Source organism: Scomber japonicus, chromosome 8 (assembly GCF_027409825.1).
Source record: "Scomber japonicus isolate fScoJap1 chromosome 8, fScoJap1.pri, whole genome shotgun sequence".
Classification (NCBI taxonomy): domain Eukaryota; kingdom Metazoa; phylum Chordata; class Actinopteri; order Scombriformes; family Scombridae; genus Scomber; species Scomber japonicus.
The window spans coordinates 5,122,363-5,141,457 of NC_070585.1; positions in this window are offsets into that span (position 1 = coordinate 5,122,363).

Sequence of the window (19,095 nt, forward strand, 5' to 3'; positions counted from 1 at the left end):
TCTTGCACCATACGCCATCCTACAGATAGTGTTTGTTTTTTAACTGAGAATATTGGTGTATTGCAAGGTGAATCATTACACTTAATTATCACTCCTGCTGTGATCAAATCTTCTATTACTGGCTTAATTCCTTCAGGTGCATCTTGTTTCAGTGGATATTGTCTTACACTGGGTCTATATTCTGTCTTAGGTCTAATTTGGACGGGCAAAGCTCCTTTCACCAGTCCAACATCAGTTGGTCCTTTAGACCATAGTTTATCAGGAATATTCTTTAACAAATCTTCCTCTGCTTCTGTCAGCCTTACTTGTCATTGTTACTTTTGTAGGAGTTATTTTAGCCAATTTAGCTTCATATTCTTTATCTGGCCCTGGGGTTGTTTTGTACCAAAGGGTGATATGCAAATCATCTTTACTCATTTGGTCTTATGGTTTTAATATGGCATTTCTTCCTTCAGTTAAGAGTGCATCTGCGGTCTCATGGGGTGGTTTATTAGGAACATCGAGGGAATAGAAATAGTGTGGTAATCCTATCCCTTGGAGAACGAAAAAGTCTCCCTTCTGTAGTTCTGCTTTTCTTTTAACTACAATTCGCCCTTCTGGCGTAGGCACCAATGCCAATCCTAATAACAACAAACCATCTCTCCCAAGGAGGTTAACTGGACATTCTGGAAACATCAGAATGGATAGACGGCAAGACGAGCCATCTGGATCTCTTAGCCACACTGGCTCAGACTCTTCAACTTCAGTTAACTTCCCGCTTGCAGATCTTACTACTACAACATTGCCATTAAATTTAGCCTGTGGTACCCCTTCCCTGCAGGTTGTCCTGCAAGCTCCTGTATCACACAAAAACATAACAGGGTTTCCATTTACCAACAATCTTACTTCAGGTTTCACATCATCCATTGAGAGTATATCTTGTAAATTTAAAAAGGTCTCCATTTGTCTTATCCTGTTCACTCTCCCGATAACACTTTGCCTGCCATACTTGGCCTAGTCAGGCTGAATTATGCTTTCTCTCCAGACAATCTCTAACTATGTGGCCATCTTTGCCACAACACCAACAACCAGAAGGATTCTGATTCTGTCTGTAATTTCCTCTTCCTGCTCCTCCTCCTCTACCTCTACGGTTCACGCCTCTTCCTCTAATATTTCCTCTAGCATTTCCTCTACCTTTTGCCTGGTAGAAAACCTCTTCACAAAAGGTCCCTGCAGCCTTCTTACTCTTTTTTTCTTTTACAACTTTTTCTGCATGCAGGGCATGATTAACATATTTGTCAAGGTTCCCTGTTGGAAGTTCTATGTAATGTTTAGTAACCCAGTTACGGATCGCATCTCTAGAACCTGCATGGAGAGCATTCTTTAGCTGCTGTGGGAATGCTCCATTTACATCATTATTTTCTTGTAAACTACTATGGGTTTTGAACGCAGTTGTCATTCTAATTTTGTATTCTTCAAAAGGTTCATCTTCCCTATGTTTAACTCTTCCTATTTCAACATAGTTAGCTCTACGCCTAAAGCGTTAAGTAACTCTCTCAATGAGTTGTCCAACTCGAGTAGTCAGCTCCCCGGAATCATGAGCTAACACCTGCACAACGGGTGGATTCCCTACTGGATCCCCCGTAGGACTCCATGTTCCTCTCACATAGTGCCAATCTGGCCCCAAAACAGTCATCCAAATCTGTTGCACCTTTTCACCATTCAGATGATAGGAGCGTCTAAGACTTTCCATATCAGCACAGAACTGAGCAACATCTTCATCAACTGGCTAAGTGTCCTTCCGTACTGCAACGCCAACATCCTAATGTCTTCCGTTCAGAACATTTCTTGTCTTTCTCTGGACAGTGTCGAGCCACATGTCCGTTTTTACTGCAACGCCAACAACACAGCTTTTCTTTGGGCATCTTTGTATATACGTCTACTTTGCCCTTACTCTACTTTACACTTCCTTCGTTCTTACTTTTCTTGACAGGCTTATTTCTTGAAATAACAAACAACAATTTCCAACTAGTTTATTTCATTATTATATTATTCTCCTTCCTTATATGTACTCATTACTTTGTACAAGGGTTATACTTCTCTATTTTCTATGTTCTAGGGACGTCTCCCCAAGTTTTGATATTTATTACATTTTGGTGCTTTTTAGTTGCTTCTCTTAGTATCTCTATCTGTACGTCCTTAATTTTACCAGGATCCTGGGTTATATTACATATTTCCAATCTTTGGAGTATATTTCTTACTTTAGTTTTTTAGTTTACTCGCTTCTTTCCCCATTTTAGGAAATTTGGTCCAGTTATTCAACACCTAGGGTGTTCTAAAAACTGTTTTTTTCGTCAGTAGGACGTTGTGGTAACTCTCACTTCAACTCTTTCGAGTGGAGAATTCTTGCCTTTGCATCCACAAGAGGTTGTCCTACTGTTTTGTATGAGACAAAATACCTAGTGGTATTTTAATCTCCTCACACACTCACAATCACACACGTACGTTTCACTGAGTTTTAAATGTTTACTTTGCAGGACTCTGCCGTCCTCTATTTTTACTTCACACGGATATTCTCGGACTCCGTCGTCCCTCGGTACCTGTTAGTGTCTAGAATTTACAGGGTTTCAAAACAACGCGCAATGACCCTCAGTCAATCGCTTGTTTTAAACAAACTCTAACTCACCACTGTCGTCTTTCTTCCCTCGGCATACCGTCAACCTTTGGATTCCAGCAGGTGAGTTGAAAACCAGTCCTGGAAAAGGATCTTAGAAAACTCACACTACGGAGTCTTGCCGTGGCCACGGTCTTTTCCTGGAGTTCAAAACGCCCGCTAGAATCCTTAGGTCTTGGTATCCAGCTTCGAAGGACCAAGTTAATGTCAGGTTCAGGCAACCTAAAACATTCAAATATCAGACAGAGGAAGGCAAGACACAGGGTTAGAGTTTTTACTTGCAAGGAGACACGGAGAGATATGCTCAGTACACATCTCCTTCCGCTCTGGGGCATATCGCTCGAACCCTTGCTATTTATTAGATTTAGGGAAGTTCCTGGTTACATAATCGTTGTTGCGCTAAAGGATGGGGGTCACATAGCAACAACGTAATCAAGACTAACATCTTTGCATATTAACATATCAGTTCCTTGGCACGTTATCTTCCTTTGTCAGACAGCTCTTTTGTAGACTGGTTCCGCTTTCTCTTGAAGTCGAGCACGGCTCCTGTTTCGCAACGAGAGCACAAGTTTCTCCAAATCATCAGCCTCCCGCCACGTACGCTCTTATAGAACTTCCTGAAAAACAACTCAAGCATACAGCACACTTGTACATTCTAATAGAAAAAACTAGTTGCAGTATAGAAGGTAAATATGAGATAACTTATGTACAATTACTCCAACAGTGAGCCAGAACACTAAACCACAGCAAAACAGACAATCTGGCAGAGAATGGAGTGCAGGACCGGTCCTTAAATACTGTGAGTAGAAGATGGCTTGATGACTGATGAGTAGCAGATGTGTAGATTGCAATATGACTCCAGACCAGCCACCAATAGACAGGGAAAACTACAAGACAGACAACACACCCACAAAAGGGAGGAAAAGGGGAAAAAACACTGGGACCCTGACGACTACTCTTAAATGGGTATTCAAACAACATGACACATTAATAATTCATTTATTACAAGTAAATTAAAAAAAAATTGTGTGCAGAAATACTATGATTATGATATACAATAATAAATAATTAAAATGTGAATATGAATAAAATAAATTACCAACAACATAAATCATGCATATTTGCAACTAAATTGTTGAAGTACTCCTTTAAGTATACAGGACTGTGTTTACTGTAAACTGGTCTAAACTAAGGCCTGTTTGAGTGCTACAGAAAACAACAAGGTTTGAAATGAGGTCAGGATGTAAAACAACTTTATGCTTTGTACCAAAACTTATAAACTGTTTCATGAGCTGAATAATAACACAGGAGACATGTTGCAGTATGTAGCTTTATTGAGAAGGTAAGATGTTTAAATGGATATGATCTGCCTGTTACATAGCCAGAATTGTGTGTGTGTGTGTGTGTGTGTGTGTGTGTGTGTGTGTGTGTGTGTGTGTGTGTGTGTGTGTGTGTGTGTGACTGCACTCCAGGGTCAGTTAAGGAAAGCATGGCCCTTTGCTTGCCACTCTCACATTCTTCTTGTGCTCTCTGTAGAAAAAAAAACAGTACATGACATCAGAGCATGTGTGTGTGTGCGTGCATGCGTGTGTGTATGTGTGTGTGTGTGTGTGTGTGTGTGTGTGCGCGTGTGTGTGTGTGACATGCCTGTTCTGCTCACAGAGAATACACTCTGTGCTGTAGGTCTTTCCATCATTCCCACATACGGGATCAAACTCCTTGGTGCAGGCTCGTCCCTCATATTTCTCACAGCCAGGCTTTACACAATCACAGGCAGTCACATGATTATTACACTCAGATAGGTTTATGGTGATATGGTGAGATTTCACTTTTATATTATGAGAAGAAGGCTCTTTTAAGAATTACAGAAAGCAACTTCACTCCAGGCCATTGTTTTCATTTTGTCTACAATCAGTGGCAATGGCAGAGGGCCATGTGTTTGTACACCACCCAAGAAGTTAGTGGCCAGTCCATAAACATTTCTAGACAAGAGACGCTAACTTGAAACTGACCCGAAGACTGACTGGAGCCCAGTGCAGAACATAACAGGAATGATGTCTGCCCTTTTCTTTGTTAATTCCAATCTGTCATTTGAGTGAGCATTAGCTGAGGATCAAGACTCCAAACTATTAGCTTGTGGCTAAATTACAATTTCTGTTTATGCTCATACGAAACTCTATACTGTACTATGTGCTGTTTCTGTTTCTGCTCAATCACTGTCAGCCATATTAGAGGTGGTATTTTAATCTGTTGACATAGTGATTGTAAAATGCTTTCATGCTTTCATTTTACAGACAGAAATGTATTGGTTCATGGATCCTGATATATGAGCATTGGCCATAAAAATCTTGTGGTAACATCATCAAAACAAGAAAATTGTGTATAGTGTATAAGTGTGTAAGTCGCACCTTAAATGCAATATTTTTTCATTTAAAAAGTGATGTGTGTCCTATTCACCAGTAAAATACAGAGAGAGGTTGGATCTGGATATTATAGGTATGTAAAAGGCTCCACACTAACAGCAATAACTAGAACTGTAAAGATAACAATGTGAGCATCCACATTTATGAACTATAACATCATATAAACAGCTGTGTCAAACATGCTCTGTGTGCTCCAGCTGTGTCTGCAGCTAATGAAAATGGACCCGTTAATGCTGTATGTGGTACGGAAAAATGATTGTGTGTTGATCAGAACACACAATCAGACACTAGTAGCTGTGACGTTTCAGTATTTACAGACCGAACTGATGTTGAAGCGTGATGTGCAAAAACACACAGATGAGCAGGTTTTACTTCGCTGTGGCAGAGACACACAGTATGAACATAGATCTGAAGCCTAAAAGATTCACTAACTTTGTTGTTTTTCCACTGGATGGAACAGAGGATGATGCTTTGTTTGCTCTGGGACTGACACAGAGTCAGAGGACAGTGAGCTTGGTGAGCCTTACTTCGACTTGGGCGCAATATTTGTACACAGTGACAGCTCTGACAAAGAGTTTTATGGACTTAAGTAAGCACACAGCTACACACTGTATCAAATATGTAAAGTTATTGTGTTCTTTTAAAAGGTTGAATTGAAACTCATAACCTAACCCGAACCCAGTCTGAGTTAATATACCGGTCCAGTTCAGTTAAGCAAATCATTACAGGACCATTAACCATTAACCTGACACACTGTTTCAGGGGTTATATGTATGTTTTAATTGTGTTTCTAATAAAAGCAAATTGTATTTTATATTTGTATAAATTAATAACTACTGGTGCATTCAAATAAGCCAGCCTTTAATTAAGAAGCGACAATAAAACAATAAAAAATGACACCCCCCAAAATAGACTGCAACTTATACACCGGTTTTTACAGTATGTATTTCTCATTCAAGTGAATGACATGAAAAGGTCTCAACTACAGATGTTCAATATCTTTGTAACGTAGCTAGCAAGGCTTTCTAAATGAACACACAGGTATGCTGGACCCTTCTGGATGGCAATAATGACCTTTGACCTTTTCATATAATTTACAGTGAGTGAACAGAAAGTGTATTTTACAAATTGTATCCATGCTGTTATTATGCAATTATTTTAATAAAGTATTTTTACCATCAACCTTTATTTATATTTGACAAATGACAACAAAAGTTATCCCAAGGCACCACTGTGCACTTTTAACTTTCAATCTGTAAACCAGTTTAGGGTAGCTTAAATGAAAATACAGAATCAGATCTGCCTCAGCACTCTCACCTCTTTTGGTTCAGCTAGAGCTTCATCTCCTGGCGCTCCAGACATGATCATCTCATCGCTGTTGGGAAAATGAGTGTCAGTCTCATCCTCCTGGGACAAGACTACACACACACACACACACACACACACACACACACACGTTTTTACTTAAATACTTGAACTCTCAATACACACACACGGCTAACACATCTCACACATAAGTCTATTATGATAGAATGTAACAGTGCAAATAGCTTTTTGAAGAATGCAGCCCAGCTAGTCATTGAGTTTTGCTTCTGTTGTCTGTGGAAACACTGACATTGAAGATTTTCCTATTTTCAGTTGGAAAAATAAGGATTTTAGGCCAGACCATCATAACCCTCTTTAAAATAACTTTATATCTTAGAGACCATGATCTGGTATTAATATTACTGACTTGTGTCAGTTGATCTCGTAGCATTTAACCGGATTTGTCCGGTATCAATGAATCTGTGTGCTATCTCATTTGTACACAAGCATGGCTGCTTAAACAAGACCAGCCATGGGGAGCAGACATCTGAACTACACAATTAGTATATGTGGAATTCCACAGCAGTGAAAAAATCATCCATCACAATTACGGTTAGTGCTGCGCAATATGGACAAAATTTTATATCCCGATATAGGTAATTTTATATCCCAATAATGATATATGTCCCGATATAGTATTTTCGGCACCAATTTCTCTTTGGGTTCTGTTTCCACTGTGTTCTCTGCCAAGCTCTCCGTTGTAACATTAACGTTGGTTAGCGATGTTGGCTGTTAAAGTTAACGTTAGTGTGGCAACAGAGATATGTTAATCAGATTTGCTCTATGTACTCAGTGGTTATCAAAGTTTTGAATCACATTGCATTTGTGTATCGTGTATGGAACAAAGATATGGGACATCAACGAGCTGAAGCAAAACATCACTCATGCCGTTGCCTCCATTGATGAGGCTATGCTACAGCCAACATGGCAAGAAATCCAGTACCATCTTGTGTGCTTCGTGCAACTAATGGAGCCCATATAGAGGTGTATTAAATGATTAAATTTCCACAGATTTGTCTATTCATTTGCTTTTGTAATAAATTTGTTGTATATTATATATATATATATATATATATATATATATATATATATATATATATATATATATATATATATATACATATATATACACATATATATACATATATATACATATATATATACATATACATATACATATACATATATATATATATATATATATAAAAAAATCATGAAGGTTATTTTTTTAGTTGAAAAAGAAGTTTAACTCTAAACATAAAAAGTCAAATGGGTTGACCCTTTATTACTCTGTGACAAAAGATTGTAAGAGTGCTGAATTAAACAATCTCAAAATATTTCATATAACAGTCTCTGAACAATACATTACCATAAAACCTAAAACCACCTAAACCATCTCACAGAATCATTGTCTCTTGGTGAGACTTAATGTAATTTTAATTAAATTGTTTCAATTCAAATTTCTTACAAAAGCAGAAATAATATTGTCAGCTGATTTACATGATCTTTTCCAATACTTTTTAGAATTTATTTTTCTTAACATTGGTACAGTCACCAGTTGTATTTTTGACATTGTAGGAAGTCCTTTGCACAAGAAAACTGACATAGAAAATTCCTAAACTTTTAGCTGACTGTCTCTGGTTTAAATTAGAAGTATTTGAGACAAATCTGAGATTGAATAAATTGTTATGATCAGTACTTTATGCAGTTAATGAACTTACCAGAGACAGACAGCAGCAGGACAAAACAGAGCAACTTGGCCAACTTCATGTTTTGCAGTGTGTGTGCATGTTGTTTCTGTGTTTCTGGGTGTCTGCCTGTGTTTGGTAACAGGTGTGTGTTTCACACATTATGTTTTCCTATATACATAAGCTGATTGGCTGCATTGTAACTGCCAGGTGATACTCATCAGAGTCAGGGCCACAAGATTACACCCTAGATCAAATGAAAAACAGGCTGGAAAAACAAATATCCAGTCATAGCTCTCGACAAGAGTACAGTGACTAGTTTAGATATTAGCTAGAGAAAAAATGACTCAGAATTTTAGTGTGAGCACAACACATAACAACATTACACAGTAACACTTGTAATTGTAATTTCAACTCCTTTGTAAAATACCCAACCTCCCACCTTCTCACCAAGATATCAGACTTTTAAATTCCTTTGCATTTCTACTACCTGAGACACCCATTCAAACCCTTGTGTATTTTAAATTGTGTTATCTACACATTGTAATTGTAAATTCAATTCCTTTACATTTCTACTACCTGAGACACCCATTGAAACCCTTGTGTATTTTAAATTATGTTGTCTAGACCTCTTAATTTCACACTTCAGGGGGTCAGTGCCGATACCTGCGAAACAGAAGAGTGTGGAATCACACCATAGGTAAGAGGCCGACCCAACAGCAAACAAAGGACGTTAAACACACCCCAGAGGTGGGCCTTTCCCTCAGGTATAAATGTTCATGTTTCCCCATGCTCGGGGTCTTTCTTCATTTTGAACCGCATGTTATGTTGATTGACCTTTTCTTTGCAAAGAAAATAAAACCTTGTCGGCCGGCAGAAGTCTCTATTTCATTCTTCACCAAGAGCACAGAATTTCCATGACACACTATATACTATTCTTTACTATGATACTACAATATATATGTAACTCTATACTCTAATCTATGCTTCTACACTTTAGTAATCTATTATTTTGCAATAGTAAACTATAATTTAGTAGCATTGTTCTACACTGACCCCTCTAGATGACACAGAGAGAGAAAATGAAATTCAAGGCTTTAGTATTAGGGAACATACAATCAACATGCAACAGCCACACACATTTATACAGTACAGTACTACAGTATATGATCAGGGGCGGACTGGGACAAAAAAATCGGCCCTGGCATTTTGGACCAGACCGGCCCACAACATTTGCTAATGCACCTTTTCAGTCTTTTCGGTGCAACTGTCTTTAAAACAGCATACCTTGAGCCATACAATGACTTAACAGGAATCAGTGAGAGTGGACACATTAAATACTTCAAAACTTGTCATTTATTAACTATATACAAATACACTGCACCACTCAATCACAGTAATGAATCTGAAGGCAGCAGTCATCCTATTGGGTGTGCCTATGTGTTTCAGGGAGGAAGAAAAGAGAAAGAGAAAGAATAGTGATGAGAAATGATTGATCATGTCTAGATATTCCAAGAGTGATTCTCAATAAATTGTGAATTTACCCAGTCAGAAAGGATGAATAAAGCGGAAAACCTGGATGAACTCTGAACTGGTCAACTCTGTGTATGATATTTGAAAAAAGGAGAGAACAGATTTAATTATAGGTTAATCTGGTCAAAAATAGCAGTAATATAATCTGAAAATAATCTGAAAAGAAATCTGATTTCACACTTGCACACTCAAAGCTATGCTGGATATGTCTGACAGATACTGTAGAAAGAGAATGAGAGGGATAATATTTTGCATTACATTAACTGTAAACTTACCAAGAGAAAAGGATGCATGTGAAGGCATTCAAAAAAGAACCCCTCCTGTAATGAACACGTAGCATCCTAAGTGTGGGGAGGAAGAGAGAGGGGAAATAGTCATAGGCGACCAGATGACCACAAATGGTATCAGTTATTATCATAAGTAATTATATGAACTCATCAGATTTAGGATATTCATTTAGGCTATTCAGTTTTCCAGATTATGGTACTGTAACATTGTACAATTTGCAAATGACAAATTGCTATCATGAATCATTTGGAGGATGTTTGAGTCATGGAACCCCTCCTGTAATGAACAAATGGCATTCTAAGAGTGTGAGATGGAGAGAGAAAGAGAACAGTCATAGGTGACCAGATGACCACACATGTTATCAGTTATTATCATACTGTAAGTAGTTATGATATTAACTCATCAGACTTAGGCTATTCAGTCTTCCAGATTAGGGTAACATTGGACAATTGTAAACTCACCAAGCTAAAAGAATGCAAAAGACAAATTTCTATCATGAATCATTTGGAGGCCTTACAGTAATAAATAACGCTAATGCTCAGAATGTTTTTAGCTAATTTCACCTGCATTAAGCTAACCAACGTGGCCATAGGGCAATAGACGGAATTATTTGATTGACATTTTATCATATTCATCAAGGGGTTGGGAGGCTTATCCTAGGCTACTCATTGCGTTTCATACATGTTCTGACAGTTGTCCAGCTTACCGCATGTTCAACAACATGTTCCTGTTGAGTGCCACTGCCACCGGCACCACTGTCATCAGCGACGGGAGCTGATGAAGGCCCTGCTGTGGCAAACATATCCGTGATTTTGGCACACTTCGCAGCATCTGCCTTAAGTGCAAGCTTCTTTTTGTCGCAGAGTTTTTCTGCACCACCTTTTCGTTTTCTCTCCATCTCTAACTCTAACTGATAAACGTTTCACCAATCAATAAACTGCAGCGTCACTGGCGCACCAAGCCAAAGGGGGGAGGTGTTTCATGATAATGATTGGGCCGGTGGCCCCCTGTCAGTCAGTGTGTCAGGGCCGGTGGTAAGAAAAAAAACTATTGCTCAGCCTTTTTTTTTCTTTGGCCTGTAGGTGGGACCAAAGCGAACGGTGTGGTTGTTCAACAGTGTGTTTGGGCTGTGTGATCTGCTGGTTATGGGCCGGTCAGACCAAAAAAAACAAAATCGGGACTCACCGGCCCAAATAGCACGTCGGCCCACCGGGCATTTGCCCGGTATGCCAGATTACCAGTCCGTGCCTGTATATGATATGATATGATATATGATATGACTTCACTTATCCAGGATATAATTTAAAATCCTTCTCCTCACTTTGAAAGCTCTTAATGGTCAGGCTCCATCATATCTTAAAGAGCTCATAGTACCTTATGTACCTACTAGAACACTGTGCTCCTAGCATGCAGGTCTACTTGTGGTTCCTAGTATCTCTAAAAGTAGAATAGGAGGCAGAGCCTTCTGTTATCAGGCTCCTCTCCTGTGGAACCATATTCAAGATTGGGTCCAGGGAGCAGACACCCTCTCTATGTTTAAGAGTATGCTTAAAACTTTTTTGATAGTTTGATTTTTTATAGTTAGGGCTGACCAGGCTTGGCTTGGACCAGCTCCTAATTTATGCTGCTATAGGCTCAGACTGCCAGGAGACTCCTATGATGCACTGAGCTCTTTTCTATTTTCTCCTCCTCCCTCTCTCTATCCATTTACATTCATGTACAGTGAATTTGGAAAATTATTCACACCCCTTCACTTCCCTCACATTTTGTTATGTTACAGCCTTATTCCAAAATGGATTAAATCCCTTTTCTCTCATCAATCTACACACAATACCCCATAATGACAAAGGTTTTTTAGAATTGCAAATGTATTAAAAATAAAAAACTGAAATATTGCATGTACATTTGTATTCACTCCCTTTACTATAACACTCAAAATGGATCTCAGGTGCATCCTGTTTCCACTGATCATCCTTGAGATGTTTGTACAACTTGATTGGAGTCCATGTAGTAAATTCAATTGATTGGACATGATTTGGAAAGGCACACACCGGACTATATAAGGTACCACTGTTGACAGTCCACGTCAGAGCAGAAACCAAGTCATGAAGTCAAATGAATTGTCTGTAGACCTCCGAGACAGGATTGTATCAAGGCCCAGATCTGGGGAAAAGGTACAAAACAATTTCTGCAGCATTGAATGTCCCATAGACATTGGTCTCCACCAGACAGTGGTCTCCATCATTCATAAATGGAAGAAGTTTGGAACCACCAGGACTCTTCCTAGAGCTGGCCGCCAAACTGAGCAATCAGGGGAGAAGCCCAAGAAGACCAAGAACCCGATAGTAACTCTGACAGAGCTCCAGCGTTCCTCTGATGAGATGGGAGAACCTTCCAGAAGGACAACCATCTCTGCAGCACTCCACCAATCAGGCCTTTATGGTAGAGTAACCAGACAGAAGCCTCTACTCAGTAAAAGGTACATGACAGCCCACTTGGAGTTTGCCAGAAGGCACCTAAAGGACTCTCAGACCATGAGAAACAAGATTCTCTGGTCTGATGAAACCAAAATTGAACTCTGGCGTGAATGCCAAGTGTCACGTCTGGAGGAAACCAGGCACCTCTCATCACCTGGGCAATAGCATCCTTACGATGAAGCATGGTGGAGCATTATGCTGTGGGGATGTTTTTCAGCGGCAAGAACTGGGAGACTAGTCAGGAAAGATGAACGGAGCAAAGTACAGAGAGATCCTTGATGAAAACCTGCTCCAGAACGCTCAGGACCTCAGACTGGGGCGAAGGTTTACCATCCAACAGGATAACGACCCTAAGCATACAGCCAAGACAATGAAGGAGTGGCTTTGGGCCAAGTCTGTGAAAGTCCTTGAGTGGCCCAGCCAGAGCCCAGACTTGAACCCGATTGAACATCTCTGGAAAGACCTGAAAATAGCTGTGACGCTCCCCATCAAATCTGACCTCTTTTATGAATAACAGCCAATAACACTGCAATAATGTCATATTATTATGTGCCTTGTAATCTTCATTTTGGAAGGACATGCCTGAAGGACACTGTTGTACCTACTATTTTCTCTTTCTCCAAGGGCAAAAAAGATCAGCCAGAACAACATCACTTGTTTTACAAGTCATTAACATTTTGCCAAATGTATTTTCTGTGATACCACAGTGGGTTTCATGTGTGGGTGTGGTTAACTTCTCTCTCCTTTGCAGAGTGAAGGCTAATTGTAGTCACTCAAGGCACCTAGGCCTGGTGTCCTGTAGCTTACATGTGACTCCTTTTTCATTCATGGAGAGGCTGTGTGAGAGCTCAGACCTTCCTGTTGACTGTGTCCCGTCCGCTTCTCCCCACAGGCACCAACTTTGGTTTGGTTTCCGGATATGCAGCTTCAGTTGTAGCTATCTTGTTTTCTGCACATTACAACACCCTCACACACAGCCATGGAAAGACACACACACACACACACACACACACACACATCCATCATCCAACCCTTACACTACTGATGCCAGTGATGTCCACACCTCATGCTTCTAATTTGGCACAACTTTTAATTTAGTTTAAATAAACTTATTTTGTTAAATGTTTGCCATAGTGTGTCTCCCTTTTGTTTTGGACACTTGAGCCAGGTCCTAACAATGTCAAGTTGTACAACTTGTAAATTTCTAACTTTTAATATCAATGTTTTCATGAATGCAAGATGACTTTAATTTGTTAAACTGTGTTTTTTTTTTATATATTGTGATATATATATATATATATATATATATATATATATATATATATTATATATATTATATTATATATTATATATAATATTATATATTATATATATATATATCACAATATATAAAAAAAAAACACAGTTTAACAAATTAAAGTCATCGGGGAGAAGCGGACGGGATATATATATATATATATATATATATATATATATATATATATATAAAAAATGGAACAGACTAAATATGTTTGAGTAAAATCACATTTTTAAAAGCTGTCATTCATCAGTTTCCTATGGTTGTTGGAAATATAGTGTTGATCAAAACTTAAACAAAATATAATAGATAATACTTATTAAACTATTACAATGGTATTAATACATTTACCAAATTTCAGCAATTATTAAATATTAGCAAAAAAGTGCAAATGAAAAGTTGATATGTGCTGGTTTTATGTGAACATTTAGACATAGGCAGAACATTTATGGAAAAACTATACTTCTATTTTATAGAAGAGAGCTCTTTGCTCGCGCGCAAGTGATCGATTGGTTAAGAGCACATGGCATGTACGCAGCGGACCCCGGTTCAAGTCCCGGCCAGCGGACCTCTCTACATGTCACACCCCCCTCTCTCTCTACTTTCAAGTCAAGGCATCAATGTCAGAGAAAATCTTTAAAAAAAAAGAAAAATTATCCGACCAGACTATATCCCATAAACTGCTGGTAGATTTGTTTCTGGATCTGTACACACCAATATGCTTTGTTGTCTGTCTGGGTTACCTCCTTCCAACTGTCTTTGTAAATCAGTTTCCCCTCCAAGTTGGTCATGTTGTTTACAAACATTAAAAATACTAAATACAAAAATAAACTCTGCATTAGTGATGACAGTCAGGGCTATGTTTAGGCCTAAGAATTCTAAAGCAGTCACACTGCCAAATGTAAGCATTCATTGTGCCTGGAGATGGTGTTTATGGAAATTATAGCTAATGTACATAAAATCATATACTTTTCCCTAGCTGTGAAATGAACTCCTTCAAAAAAATAGTCCAGGATGCTCATGTCTAATGCAAGGGATATTTGGCATGCTGAAGTCGCATCCCATAGTCTCTGCAGCTCTCTGGGCACCATGCCAGACTTAGCTGTCACCAATGATCCACACTATGAATATGAGAGGAAAATAAATGAGTATAATAAATGCTTCAGGTAAAGAAAAACATAAGTTATAAAAGATGGCTCATTTCTTTATGTTGACAATGCTATTATGTCACATCTGTAGGATAAAATGGAACAAGAGCGCAATGCCTCAAAATATAGATGACAGTCTTTAGAGGACTTCCTGCTTTACTTGAGTGCAGACGCTTTGCTCTTTGCTCTCCGCTTTACTTTCCATTGAAATCCTGTCCTTTTGCTACAAAATTTATGGAAAGCGGGTCCTGGATACTTCTATATCACTGGGAGCTTAATTTATGAAAGTATCTAAAGGCTACCACTATTATTTAACCTCTTTTACTTCGTGAGCGTGGCCTATCAGCAGCACAAGCCTGCACTATAGTGACTGTGATTGAGTAGCTCAGCTAAGCTAAGCTAATTAGCAGCAAGATGCCTCCCTTTTCCATGGATGATTACCACAAACTTCTCCAGAAGATAGCAGTACTGGAGATAAAAATTCAGCGACTTGAAGTCAATGTGGAGGTAAATGGACAATATGGGAATGAAACCACTCTACTGATGACCCAAATCCGTGGACAGGAGCAGACTAACAGACAGCTAATTAGCACCACCAAGAAGCAGGAGGCTGGTGGTTACGGCAGTAAATCAACCAGTAGTCCTCCCTGAAACTCTCTTGGTGCAAAGCCAAAGAATAAATCATCGCTTCCCTTAGATATGGGAAGACGGTTAACATGCAGAACCCAGCACCCGGAGACTCGTGATGAAACTGGCTGGCCTGCACTGCCATCGCACAGGAGGGTCTCTTCAACCCCAGTACCAAGGAGAAAACAGCCGTGGACTGTGGCAAAAACAAAAAGAGCAAACCAACCCAAGACACAGGGATTCTACTAGAGAACAGATTTGCTCCGCTTTTACAAAACCCTGACTCCCCAAAAGAAAGGTCATCTTCCAGCACCAGAGAAAGGTATGTGGCTAAATCAAAAACTAAAAGGCAGCAGAAAGAGCTAACCAATGGGCCTCAAACGCTGATAGTGGGTGACGGAGCTGTGAATAAGATAAAACACTTTTTCAACAAAAACACCAAAGTACTCTGTTTTACCAACGACATGGTGTCCGATATCGCAGAGAAAATTCTGGAAATCACTGCTGAGCATCCGACAGTGAAATCTCAGATCATACACACAGGAGCACTTGATGTTATCAAGCAACAATCAGAGATATTGAAACGGGATTTTATTGATCTGCTGAACAAAGTTCGATGTCTGAATACTGAGGTGTTTATCAGTGGACCTCTACCGACAGTTCGGCGAGGAGATGAGAGATTCAGCAGGCTGATGATGCTCAACAGATGGCTCAAAGATACGTGTGCCGCTCAATCAGTGAATTTTATTGACAATTTCAACATTTTTTGGGAACGCAGACACCTCTTTAAGGCAGATGGATTTTGCCTTAACAAGTCAGGAGTACAGCTGTTAAGCAACAACATTTTTTATTTTGTGCGTCAGTCACCAGCAGTCCCTGCCAAGGACAAGAGGCAAGACAATCCAAAACAACAGATAAGACCGCGTTCTGGAGAAGAATTGCTACCGCCTGAGATAAGGACTGACCATGAAAGTGAGCACACCCAGAGAGAGGATTTAACATCATCATCCTTACCCCAACACAAGGAGTCTCCCCCAGCCCCAATAGCCCAACAGGAGGAGTCTCCCCCAGCCCCAACAATCCAACAGGAGGAGTCTCCCCCAGCCCCAACAAGGGGAGTCTCCCCCAGCCCCAACAACCCGACAAGTGGAGTCTCCCCCAGCCCCACCAGGAGAGTCCCAACTTTCACCCACCAGGACCCCATCCAGCCTTTCATTCTCTCCACTCAGTCAGGACTCCCCACTTCTGGATTTCACAGACAGGATGAATGACCTTGTCAATGTTGGAATCCAACTCACACCACGCCCAAATCCCATTTTTTCTCCCCTCAACTTTCCTCATCGTTGAGCCCCTCCCATTCCACCACGTTGGAAAACACCATCACCCAAAAGTCACAGAGCCCCCCCACCTCCTTTGACTCAGATCATCTGTGAGTCTGACTGATATGTGCCGGGTCCAGGCTGCAATACTGATACCAATAATGTTCTCCCCCAGGAAAAATCAGGGCCCTATGGAGTTCAGGTAGCTTTCTCAATCCCTGTGATGACAGGTAACAGAAGAAGCTCTTTTGAACATCTGTTTTTTATCAAAAGGTGATCCAAAAGTTCTTTTTTTAATCATTTATAGACCTCCAAGATACTCGGGAAAATTCATTGATGAGTTTGCTGAACAGCTGTCAGTTATCTGAACTGACTACAACTTTTTTATCATAACAGGGGATTTTAATATTCATGTAGACAATAACATGGACAGTAATGCCAAAGAACTCTCTGCTCTACTTGACACTTTTGGCCTCTTGCAACATGTGAAAGGGCCCACACACACTCGAGGCCACACTCTGGATCTGGTTATCTCTAAAGGTGTTGATATTTCTTCTGTTGATGTTAAGGACTTGGCTCTTTCTGATCATTTCTGTGTGTTCTTTGACTTACAGATCATTCCAAATGTTCAGTTAACCTCTGTGTCTGTTAGGAGAAGGTACATAAATGAGAATACCAGCGCAAAGTTTATGGAGGCTATAGCTATGTCACCAACTGTGAGAGCAGAGTCAGTTGATGAACTCCTGAATAAATTTAACTGGAAAATCTCAAATGTCATGGATGCTGTTGCACCTATTAAAACTAAGACGACCTTGATCAGAAAGAAAACACCATGGAGGAACACTATGATGATAAAGGCTTTAAAAACAGAATGCAGGAAAGTAGAGCGTAAGTGGAGAAAAACTTAACTTCAAATTCACCTTGACCTCTACAAACAAAGTCTTTGTAATTTTAACTATGAGTTACTCAAAACTAGACAGCGACACTTTTCTGAAATTATTAATAAGAACATCAACAGCACTCGTACTCTGTTTGCTACGGTTGATAAGCTTACAAACCCCCCAGAACTCCTTTCCACAGAAAAATGCAATGAATTTGCTTTTTCAGTGAAAAAATCCAGTCCATAAGGTTAAATATCAACAAAACAATAAAATGACGCAATCCCTAAGACCTCCCAGGAATAACTCAACTGCGATGTCAGAATTTAAAACAGTTGACCAAAAAACCATAGAGGAAACGGTGCAGCATCTAAAACCATCAACATGCTGTCTTGACACAATGCCATCAGATTTTTTTAAAACTATTGTGAACTCTGTCCAAACAGATTTGCGACATGTAATAAATAGCTCACTTAAATCAGGTGTGTTTCCTAAACTCCTAAAAGTAGCTGCCATTAAGCCACTCTTAAAAAAGAGAACGCTGGATGCTTCCATGTTAACCAACTACAGACCTATCTCAAATCTTCTTTTTATAGCCAAGATCGTTGAGAAAGTGGTTTTTAATCAACTCAGCAATTCCTTGAACTCCAGTGGCCTTTTTGACAAATTTCAATCAGGCTTCCGACCTAACCACAGTACAGAAACAGCTCTTATTAGAGTGTTAAATGACATAAGGTTGAAGACTGACTCAGGCAAGGTGTCAGTTCTGGTCCTGTTGGATCTCAGTGCTGCGTTTGACACTGTGGATCACAGTATACTGTTGAACAGGTTGGAAACTTGGGCAGGACTCAGCGGAACAGTCCTAGACTGGTTCAGGTCCTACTTGGAAGAGCGGAGTTATTTTGTGACCATTGGAAGTTATGAATCTGATCGAGTGGCTATGACATGTGGAGTTCCTCAGGGGTCACTTCTTGGACCCCTTCTGTTCAGTCTATATATGCTGCCCTTGGGTCAAATTCTGCAGAACTCTAATGTAGACTATCGCAGTTATGCAGATGACACACAGATATACCTAGCACTGTCCCCAGATGACTACAGTCCAATACAGTCATTGTGTCACTGTTTAGAGCAAGTAACTAATTGGATGAACCAAAATTTCCTTCAATTAAATCAGGACAAAACTGAGGTCATTGTTTTTGGCAATAAAGAGAAGAAGATTGCTGTCAGTAAACATCTCGAGTTACTCTCTCTAAAAACTAGGGACCAAGTCCGAAACCTTGGCGTGCTGATAGACTCAGATTTGACTTTCAGCAGTCATATCAAATCAATCACCAAAACAGCCTTCTATCAGCTTAAGAACATATCCAGAGTGAAGGATTTTATGTCTCTGTAACGGGTA